Source organism: Trichoplusia ni, chromosome 2, assembly GCF_003590095.1.
Source record: "Trichoplusia ni isolate ovarian cell line Hi5 chromosome 2, tn1, whole genome shotgun sequence".
NCBI classification, from domain to species: Eukaryota; Metazoa; Arthropoda; class Insecta; order Lepidoptera; family Noctuidae; genus Trichoplusia; species Trichoplusia ni.
The window spans coordinates 19,732,347-19,744,565 of record NC_039479.1 but is presented as its reverse complement, the minus strand read 5'-3'; the positions used below and the strand labels follow the sequence as shown (position 1 = coordinate 19,744,565).

Genomic DNA, 12,219 nt, shown 5'->3' with positions numbered 1-12,219 from the left:
GCGTATACATAGGTATGTATAAATTAAACATTGAAATTTTAATATTCTGGATGTTGTGGTGTCCTTGCCGTTCTATGCAGGGTATAAACGGGGTGCCGGTTCGATCCTAACGTAGGTGAACTACCAATGTGTCTTCTTCAAAGTTACAGGATTTCTCTTAATTATTCTAAGACCGCACTGGCAAAATGGTTAAGGAAAACATCGTGATGAATCCTGGATTCCAAATATTGGATTCTGAAATTGCTAACCAGTATTGAGTTAGCGAGGTGATCGATGCTCAAATATAATCTTCCCTATACGTGAAAAAACCTGTGCCCTGCAGTAAGAGAATATATTGGTATTAATACTTATTATCTTTTGTTCTGGTAACAGAATAATTATCTTGCCTTGTGCTAGATCTAGTCAAGCTTGGTTCACATATATTGGACAAAGAGACATAAGCAGAAAAGATTTTCGGTGCCAACTCTATTGTAATAACATTTACTTTATACTGGGGCATGAACAAAAGTAATTTCCCAAGATACGGTAGGTTCGACTTTCAGTTTCGTCGAATTTAGTTGACTACCATACCTTAGAAGTCACTGTCTACCTGTGGATCTATCGCCACCTTTTACAGGGCGGTTGTAGATCATCGTTTTCCTTTGTTTTTATTACGAGTAATTCGGGATGGGATTTCGCAAACAGTTGTTTTTTAGATAGATAGATAGAATACTCTTTATTGTACACCATAAGGAAAAACAATTTAGGTCAATACAAATAATATGATGAATATTATATATGACAGTATCACAAAAAACATCACAGCCATACAAATGTTTGTGCCAAGCGGGGTCCGAACCCGCGACACGTGGCACACAGGTTTGTTATGGAATGATATGATACGTATGTCCGTTAGATATATTCAAAGAAGTGAATTGACTATTCTACCTATATCCATCATTGTACTATCAGCATCTATATATAACCATAGCGTAACACTAAACATGTATAAGCCTATTATTAGCGCTAGCCACAACGTTGACCCATTAAGTAAGGAGGCTTGCCAGTTGATTAAACAGTTGAAATCCTCCGGAAGTTCTTGTTCTAATTAAACCAAGTAAATATTAACGTGTCTTGTGACGTAACACAATTAATGATAATTAATGTCATAAGGTGAAGCTAATGCGTCTAGTATGGGATCCCGTTAATTTAACGTTTGTTAAAAGTCATTAAAGGGTAAAAATCAATATTTTTATGTATTTTTTGAGTTCCTCAAGCTGAAGCACGGCTGCTTGTTCGTCTGTCACCAGGCTGCGTCTGATAAACCGTTATAGCAAAACAGTAAAAACTGTTCTCGTTCAAAAATCTTAGATTATCCCTTATAGATGTGAAATATTTTGTCCGTATTCCAGTTCAATACATTTTTAGGAAGACGCGGGGTTTTAAGTTATTCAGCGCTGAAAGTTTGTCTTCTGCACGAAATCCAATAGAAGGCTGCTCTATACACCAAATATGAAAGATATACTTTGCTATAAGCCTGATGGTCAAAACTCCCAGAAAAACCAGCGACGACTTCATTCGACGTATGTAATTACTTTACCTTTTCATACAAAATGAAGCTTACTACAAATATCCTGTTTATCAAATAACATCTCCGATACATTTATAAATCTTTCGGACGTAATAATAGATAACATGATTGGACGTTACCGGATCCCGTTTTGTCAGTTTGCGATATTAATATCGAAACTTCTCAGCAATATGTTTGAAGGTAATAAAGATGAAAGTTTGTTGCAACTTCCCCCTCGCCTATTACTTGTAGATTGATTCAATTAATGTCATCTTGTTACAAGTTTTTGTAATAAGTCTTTACTGTTTAATAGTGTGTATGGTTACGTTAAAGAGAGATTTGTTCAATAATTATATGATACAGGACCTACCGTCAAGAGATGCCGCTTTACGCCGTGCAATGTTCAGTCACGCATCCACAATTGTAAAATTATTTAAAACGTGAAGAAAGAGCTTCAGATAGGTAATTATGTTCGAAGCTCGAATTTAAAGTAGAAAACTATATATTGTAACATTCATATACTTTTAAGGCATGGTGTGTTTCCCAGTTGTTTACATGTAGTGAATGAACGAAACGTGTCGCAGGTTCGATACCACGTAGGAAAAGCATTTATGTGATCCACGAATATAACTATTTTGAATCTGGGGGTCTTTATGCATGTTACTTAAATGTTTACGTATTCTTGCGACACAAGGATAGTAAATTCCTTAATGAGGGATTCTTTTATTTTTTAAATTAGAAAGAGATATTTTATTTTGATAGTAACTGTCGTGAGAATGATTCATTATTAAATGATGTAACGGTTTACTCACGCGTATTTATCGGGGTAGCCCGACTAGTTTCGGACCTAACCGGAGTCCTTAATCATGAGCAGACGCGGCGGGATCGCGAGTCGAACTGTTCGACTCGCGATCCCGCCGTCGGGCTACCCCGATAAATACGCGTGAGTAAACCGTTACATCATTTAATAATTAGAAAGAGATATACTTAACTATGCAAAATGAATGTTTTATTGGTTGAAACACATATTTCAACAAACAAAAACAAAACTAAAGCGGCTTGTTTCCATAAGTTTAAATTCAAATAAAAATATTATGAACTCGTTTGAGTAATCTATTTCTTTCAGCAAGCAATACGAAACGAAGCAGCTGGGTGTTATTTCTTCTGCCCGCTATTTTAAATGCATTAAGTTTTATTCTAATGGATTCTTTAAATGTAATAGTAATGATGAGAGGCAATTGATTGCTTTTAGTTAAGCAAAGTTAAATACCGGCAAAAATTTGAGATGCCATTCAACAGATAATATGACAAGAAAATTAAATAGCTTTAGAGAAAAGAAAAGAAGAAAATTAATTGCAGCTTTCGCAACTGATTCAGTTGCTGCATGACCTTGTCCAACTGAGAGCCGAAAGAGCATTCTTCCAAAGCTCTGTTGTCTGATGGGATCAAAAGCATTACATTTTCCTAAAAGCCCACAAGATACTAACAATCAAATAAAATGTTTTACCAGCTTAAGGTTGTCCCAGGACTTCATCCCGGGACCCACAGCCGATTTTCGTCCAACATAATCCTGGCTTGATCTTCTGCCCGGAAAGAGGCTTACACCAAAGCATTCCATAAAACTACAAATAAATTGAACACATCTCCACTGTAAACGATGCAATAACTCAATTAATGGAAATTCTCAATCAATTCGAGAAACTGAATGCTATAAACAAGCTTTTAGTTTAATACAAAGGGCCTTTAGAGGGGAAATGCAAGCATCGGAGAAGACCTCATTAACACTTGAATGGTTCGAATAAATTCTGCAAAATACCGAAGCGTTTGCAAGTAAAGGGTTTATGAAGGAACTTTGTTCTGCGGCTTAAGTCTTGTTATACAGCGTATTAACAGGCGACAGAGGCTGGAGTTATCCCGTCTGCCGATTTGTCGAACATAAGCCATGACGCTATATTGCCGGCTTTTAATGGCCGATGTTCACTGAATAAAGTTACGTGTTGAAAGTGTTAGCTGTGTTTTAGGTTTTAGATGATTCTTTATTTAAATTTAAAGCATTGAGTGAGTTTGATATCATTAATTACTGTTGCGACGAGCATTCTATTCTACCTGTATTAAAAGTAAGCTAAAATATTTCAGACAAATTTGGAATGCCTCAAAAATCTTTATTTCTTGAAATAAAAACGTGGTAATGTATTATTTAATGCCGCATTCAATTCATTATCACCAGCGTACACAAACGCAAGCGCCGAAGTTCGGAATCTGTTGATACATGTACATCTTCATAATCTAATCATAATAAAGCGTACGGCGCGGCGCGGCTACTGTTATCAGCGCGGTACAATCGTGCCCACTCTAAGTGGTTATCGAATAGCTGCCAGCGACCTTTCTGGATTAGGGGGCGGAATAGATTCCCCGGAACAGCTCGCCATTGTGTTTCGTTACCGATCTGTGTTATTCCGGGCCGTATACGGACGACCGAGACGGGAATTCGGCCGTAATGCGTAGTGGTTATAACGGTACGCCACGTCTACGGGCCTCCGTGTTTCAGTGGTTTTTCAATTTGTCCGCTTGGATTTGTGCTCTGCTGCCTCGGCTTAAGATTCCTTTATATGGGTCCGTGTAGTGTGGCCATCAGTCTGCCGGCCGGAATTGAGGGACGAGATTAAACTAGTGTCAAGAGATCGTAACAAAATTACATTATCTTCATCCTTTTTTCGGCGTCCATGTCAGCAGCTTAAATGCGAAAAGAACATTTAACAAGGACGAGTTCATTTTTAAGTTACAAAGTCAAATTACCAGATATTTGGTAACGAACAAAATTTACAATATTTAGCAGACAGTGAAGCATATATCCAAACCTTAGATCGTTGCATATCGTGCTGACCACAAACCCCACAAGCCCTGTAGGCCACAAATATTAGTTTTGTACGAGACTCCCCCGAGTATTGCAGCTCAGCTAAACCGATCTACGTCAGGATGTATTACATTCGAATTTACCCAAGTCACTTACTAAGTGTACTCATCTCTTCACGTTGCATTGTGAGACAGTTTTGAGGACCACAATTGTCCCAACAGCGGGCTCAGGCTAGAGGCACTATTCGAGGAGTTATTTTAGTAATGTTACATTGCAACGTCAGAGCTCGCGTGCTGTCCGTTCCAAATTCTATTTTAGATTAACTCTGAGCTTCAGATAGTAAATGCGATTTTACAACGGATTATGGAACTGACTGTACATAGCCTATTTTGGAACACATAAAATTTTACATTATAATATTTTTCTTTAGTTTTTTTACTTGCTTTAATTCACACACAAAAGTGGTATCAGTCACATGCCATAAGACACAGTTAAGTCAACAAAACTATATTTGTATCGGTAATTAAAAGTTGTACCTAACACATAATACGAATAATACAAAACTTTTAAGCGGTTTTTGCTATCTATATTTACTAACGAACACTGTTGTTATTATATTCTTCTGAAACAACTAACACAAAACATTAAACATGAACAGAAACAACAAACGCAAAAAAAACTTAGAATGCAAAAACACTTCAGCTGCCACAGTACCACGAGCTCCAACCGAGCGCAGAAAATAAAATCTAAGCTCCAGTAAATAAAGAGGAAGCGATGAAATAAGAAAATGATAATATATTATAATGCGGGGCCCGTCATAGCCACAGCCATAAAATAATCCGCGGCCGAAACGAAGGTGATTAATGCACCATTATGGACGAAGCGGCCATAAATATGGCCCCACTACCATCCTGCTAGAAGTTTTTGCTTTCACATATAAAACATGTTTTAAAACGCTCCACACATGAATTATGAGCTACAGATTAGCCAGCTTTTAAAATATTGCTTAATACCACACCCTTTTACTGGCTCGCCTTCCTTACCGTAAGGAAGTTAGGATTAATGGCCTTCTATAGTACTGTCTCTGTTAGAATTAAAGAAGTGATAAAAGAACTTGAGGTTTTACTCCAAACACTTACAGAACGACGATAACGATGAAAATCAGTTAAAGAGATGTAATAACCAAACATGTACTTCCGAAAAAACGTAACGTAAGCAGGAATTCTATTAACACTTAAATATTTATATCATGGACTAAATGTTTTTAAAATCAGTTCAATATTTATCGAAAAAAATTTGAAGGTTAAATCTTGTCATTCAGTTTTTCTTTTAAGTGAAAACTTGAATGATACTGTTGCAAAACAACGTAAAATCTATAGTCATACTCCGAAAATGAAATCAGAAAATTTACGTACAAATAAGGAACAATATAAATAAAGAGGTATCTACCGTCCCATTATACGTTCCATCCATCGCAAATCAAATAAACGTCAGTAAGAGATACATACAAAGTAAAGAGATCGAAATAGAGTCAATTTTGTTGATGGATATTGCTCTGGCTGGTCTATCGATCCAAATGGTTTCGGAAAGTCGCAGCAACCGGCGATACTATAGCCTTAGTCACCATTCCGACTGCAGTTCAGCCGTTACCGACGTACATAGCAGTAAATAGCCAACTGAAAATGTTAACTGGATCAACAAAAAGAAGGTTCTTATTTTCCAACCGTGTGTGTTCGTATTTCGGTGGGATTACATGAAGTTTTTAAACTAGGTAGCTTTAAAAGTGCTGGCAGTCGAAAGATTTCGAGTTTAGATCCAGGTCAATAGCCAAACGACCAAATTTATGGAATATGTGATGCTCTCTACAGGAGATAGACTTTAGACATCTGTTGTGGAGCATTTTTGTCACAATTCCATCCAATGGTTGATGCACTATCTGGCAGAGTTTTTAGAATCGTTTCGTAGGTTTCTGCTGTTGTTTTAAGCACGCCCTTGAAATATGGATTTAGCTCTGGATAATTACTTCGTAGTACGCATATGAATTCTTAAAAACGTTGATGCGAGCCATAATTTGAACTTGTTTTACCTTCGACTTGCCAGGCCAACATTTATAAATATTCCTTTATACATACCGTATCACGGAAATGATTGCAAAAAATAACAACAACAAGCAGAACGGTTTAAAAAATTAATAGATTTAGCGAGGCGACTATCCATTTTGTATTACAGCTAATTCTACATTCAGCCGCGATACACACATTATTAAACATCCGTTGTCCGACAAACGGACACAATTCGCCCCGGGGATGAATAAAAATAATATACAGGGGGATAGGCTTAATCCAATGATAAATGGGGTAAACAGAAGCATGGACATACACTATCGATGTTCCGTTAATTAAAATGTTCTAGTTTCCGTGTTAAGGTAATGTATTAATGTTGCTCGGTTATATGCTGTAACCGTTACATTGGTTTGCAAATAGGATTTTATCGTAGTGTTTAAATGTATACTTTAATGCAATCCTTTAATTTTCTAACAAAAGTTTGTTCTCATCATGTTTACTAATATCAAAGGAAACATTTATCGTATTAACGTGGGTTTTTTTTACTGCAAAAGCTCTCCCATAACGACAACGGCTTCGCCTAACTTTGCTCTCTCCACATTTTTCATCTTTACTCATGCTCATAAAAAATAAGTGTCGCATCGTCGTAACACTAACCAAACTGATGTGTTTAAACTTGACCCAATTCCCGGTATCTCTCGGAACAGCCAGTACAGCGCGCACATCCCCAGATTGTCATAAAACAAAATTTCCCCTTAATTACTGTAGCTCATGAAACTATTTGTGTACAGGACTTATCTAAAGTTATGTAACAACGCAGCTCCAAAACAATCCAGCTTGAACAATGACTTAGGACAACTATTCACCCTAAGTTGACATGCACGATGAGCCTTACCCGGACGTGTTAGCGTCTAATATCGTGTGTAAACGTGTCTGCTCATAATGTATCGGTAATAGTGCAGCAACGCGGTATTTGTTGGACCGGCAACAGTTGGAATGTTCCATACACCACCGGAGTCCAAAGGCAATAATAGGGAATGCGATTGTAACATTTGTACTTAACTGCGGGTACTCCAAACCGTATTTGCTATATGAACTTTAAATTTCGAGCGACCAACACATGTGCTGGTAACTTTCAATAATATTTAGGTCGTTCCGGATTGTGTACAAACGGGTCATCTCGAACAAATTGCTATCAGAACGAAATTTTGTCGTTTTAAAATAGTAAATTGAGCGGAGCGGTACGTTTTAAGTAAATATTGGGTGAATTGGACGTTCTCTTTTTACGCGGCAACTCGTACCACTTGGACGGCCATGTTCCGCGCAGTTGATCGCTAATGGCGCACTAAATTTAAACGATTGTTAAATGAAGTCTCTAATTTTGGTTAGAATTGTTTAACTCCAATTGTTCGGTAATATATTGGGATTAGTTAGTATTATTATTTTAGTAGCTATTTAGCCGTGATTCAAACGCGATAATGTTCGCCCGTTACATTGTTCTAATGTATGGACTGCGGCAGTGTTATTAATGATATTATGCGGTTTTAAAGCACACATTGCGAAATATTAACTTCACATTAGGTCTGCGTTATCATTCGAAAGGAGGTCTTATGGTTTTATGGGGATCGGTTAACATCGTGTCGAGCGAATACGAGTAGCTTTCAGAAATGTATTTCTTGCTATCTCTAATAAACATAGAGACATGATGACCAGGACACACATATGCTGAGCACAATATCTCTAAAAACTCTCGCCATAGATGTACAGTTCCAAAAATACCGCAGATTATACAAGATATGTGAAATAGGTATAATGAAAACAACATGGTCTAGCTTTAAAAACAGCGAAAAATTCCGTCAGCATTATGCATTTATTTTCCACTAGCACAGAACATGGTGGCTCGTATCCTTTAGGACTTACGTCAATGCAGGTTTTTCTTATAGAATAAGCCAGGCGGGACCGTTGTGGATTTCCAATGGGTTTCTCTATCCTTGAGTCCATGAACAGACACTAAAATAAGCAAACACCCTTTATAGTCCTCCTTGAACGGGAATACTGAATCGATTATTGGTTCTCTTCTATCTATTCCAGTAACAGTTTCAATACTATCTGTGCAAACACCTTCTGATGCAGTTTAAGGTTTGACTAATATTATTTCATTTGTATTGACGGAATCATTTTCAATAAGGCACAGATTCTCAAGAATTCCACGTGCAGTCATCAACAGATCCATGAACAAAACCAGATTAACAAATCTCCAAACAATCGAGTTCAATTGTTACACTGCTCGTACGAGACATATTGCTTTGACATCAGAACCCTACTGAAACAAAACACGAATATACTAATGTCACAAGCATTTCTGGCAGTTCGTTTATCCGATTTTGTTCATCGATTTTTGTTGCTGACTGTTCGTATATAGATCACGTGGGTGTTTTCTAAATAAACTGTGTGTCATTCAATCCTTAAAAGGTCGAGCACTTACCTACAGCGGGAACGCCGACAGGACTATTACCTAAGCAATAAGTGAAGCTATACTTGACGCAGAATAATCCAGCGCCTGCGAGTAAGCTGCAAACTGCAAGGCTCCTTGCACAAGCCAGTTTCCTTGCCGCGTTGAGCGTCCCATTGGTGTTTGCTCAGCCACTGATGCGAGGGCCCTTGTCAAAGCGGGCTCCGGAACTCGTGTGATCGGATTTAAGACATATGGCACACCACTTGGCGCCGCCCGACAACGCTCGGAGGTCAGCATTTAAATAATAGAGGGTCCGGCTGACACTCGCTCAAGTGCGCTTTGTGGGACTGGGTGACCGCTTAACACGATTCCCAACGTATATCACAACTTCTCATACGATTTTATTGCAGAGACAGCTCACGGAAATATGTATTAATTCCTAATGAAAACTGGATTTCCAAAGCTTTAGTTGTTCAAAAGTGCGAAGAATCACTATCCTCGAAATTTAAATACGTGTTATTTACTTGGAGATTCTATTCAAATAATTTTAGCACAACCTCCTATTACCCATAATAGCCGTTACGACCGCAACTGTCAAGCGAATGACATAGCTAATTATAATTGTTCACAGGTGTACTCTTCCCATACTTTGGGCCAGGTTTGTAACCCTTACGATGCCATGGGAGCCAATAGGGTGACCACAAACAATTAAAGCGCATTACGCCACAATAATTCATATTCCAATATTCTCGGGGGGGTGGTGAATGATGGTCCAGACGCGTCACCACGAGATTTTTACAATAATAGTGGTCAGTAAACTTTTAAATCACTTGACACAGGCGGACATAAATACGGTTGGTAAATTGACAAGGGACCTGAGTTGTAGCCGCCATCTCTTCGAGAGTGAACCCAATAATTCTCGGCACAGATTCACGGGTTTTCAAACAAGGCGTTTAGTTATTGTTACGATTTAACTACGTATAAAGTTTCTCAGCTTTTTGCTATTGATTTGTGGTTTGTTCGTTGTTAGTTGTTTTTTAATTAGTTTCTCGTTAGTTGGATTGGCTTGTTGGGATGTAATGGTGATATTTATCTTTAGGAAAGCTGAACTCGTTACCTTAACTATTAGGGTTCTAGAGAATTATTGTTTAGCTCGTACAAGTATGTATTCAGAGGTTTCATTGTTTTGTTAGTCTTTGTCGTTCGTTTGTTTTAGTTAAATATTTTTGTAGACTACCACCACAAATAATGGACCCTTTTGTGAAACTTTGAAATATTCGCATTTCAACAGTAATTTTTTGATATCGCCATCTTTAAAAACAGAAGAAGTTTATTTTAAAAATGAGTCAGTATACAAAAGGCATTCACAAAATCCACTACACTTACCGAAAAAAAATCGAAGTCTCTTCAAAATCCTTCTATATGGAAATGCAAAACCAATCTCACACCTCTTAGAAGTCGTAGCAGCAACCCTACAGTCGTGCAGCATTTCTATTACCGTTTAATGTAACACATTAATGATTCAGGCAGAGAACGTAATGTGACCGTTATCATAGTGTTTACGAGCCTCGGAATTTACTGTTACCGCCCAAGTTTTACAAGCCAATTTACACTTACCGCAAACCTAAGTCATTGTTCTGATGGCAACTGTTTGCAACCAATAATTTTTGATGGGTTCTATTTCGAAGACAGCTGTGGAGAAGTCATTAAAATTAGATTCTGTACACCTTTTTTAGATGGTGTTGTATTACATTTACGTGTTTATCGTATTATCGTTTTCTAATTTCAGTAGCCGCAAATTAGACATTGGACATTTCAGGCTTTCGATAAATAGTTTAAAATTAAAATATAACACATCGCGTAAAACAAGTCCATCTATAAATGCAGTGATTGGCTAGTTTTTTCATTTACCAATTACATATATTTCTATGAGTTTGTTCATAGGTTTAATTATGCGTTGTTGCCGAAAGCAAAACTAGTAGACCTTTATTTATGACTATTAGAAAATTTTCTAGGTATAAATATATTTAGGTTCAAATAACAACCGAATATAACCGAAAATGGAACTTATATTCTAATAGCTTCTTTATGATAGCCACCAATATCAGGAACGAACACAACAATTCAATTATGATTAAGGGAACAACAACAAAGTAGGATCACACCATCGAGGTGAAGGATTATAGGAATAATTCAGAGATTTTGACTTGAACCACTTCACTACGTTATAGACATAACCTCTTTCTGTTTTCCGTAGATGCAAAAGGCCCCATCAGGGCCCTTCAAAACCTTCTGATTCTTAAATTACACCGTCTTTACATTTCTGAGTCATTGCGGTTATTGCAACAAACCCAACCTCTCTACTGCACAACGTAGAAAACTTGATCGATGCTTGTAGTTCTTTTTCGCCGTCTTGTCTTAAGTGCTACAACATTTTGTATGCACTTTTGGGAAAACTTATGATCGGTGTCCTAAACTACATCGTCATACCTCACTCAAACATTTGAGTTTGAGTAAACTCAAACACAACTCGCGGTGAGCATGTTTACGATCACCCCGCATACAGGCGACACGTACAAACATGCACGGGGACCGCATACAGGACTTCACTTAAAAAATAAAAGTAAAACTTGTTACATGAACAAGGGTAAACTTAACTAGTGTATGCGCTTCGGTTAGCGCTCCACGGATCCGATATTTGCATTGCTACAGGTGTCCCCGTGTCCCGAGTTTAAGTGTTTATCCTTAAGAGTTTTGAAAACATCGCTCGTGTGCTCACACCGGCTACACTCATCCCTGTAATGTTGTCCGCGTGAATACATTTTTGCATGTTAAATTGATAAATTTGAGAAAGTCTAATGTGGAATTTCATGTACCATACTTAACGATCTCGCGTTCTGGGTATATATTAATGTAATTAAATAACTCAGAGCAATACTTGTCGTTTCACGAAAACCAAGCTAAGTAGAACATAGTAACTGTCGGCTTCTAGCTTTCAGAAGATACAAAGACCGGCGACCCGTAACTCATTTACTGGGTAACAGGGTTATTTTTGGTAAGACGATTATCAGCAAGACTATCTCTAGCAAAAATATGAAAAATAAATTACGAAGAACTGATGCCTGCTAATAAGAACTTTAAATGTGGAACCTGGCAAAAAATTCAGAGCATCAAATAAAAATCTGTACGTCTTTAGAGTCGCTTTTCGCCAAACCAGGATCAATTTCAGTAGTATGTTGTTGTGATTACTTAATTCCACGGCTAGTGGGCAGGGACCCTCATAAAGATAAGACGGGAA

The 12,219-nt window shown here is 37.6% G+C and overlaps 1 long non-coding RNA gene across 1 annotated transcript in view; it reads right to left on the bottom strand.

The window, feature by feature from the left end:
- LOC113508588 overlaps nucleotides 1–12,219 on the bottom strand; it is an 84,901-nt gene that overhangs the window by 47,209 nt on the left and 25,473 nt on the right. The gene's annotated exons all lie outside the window — the stretch shown is intronic.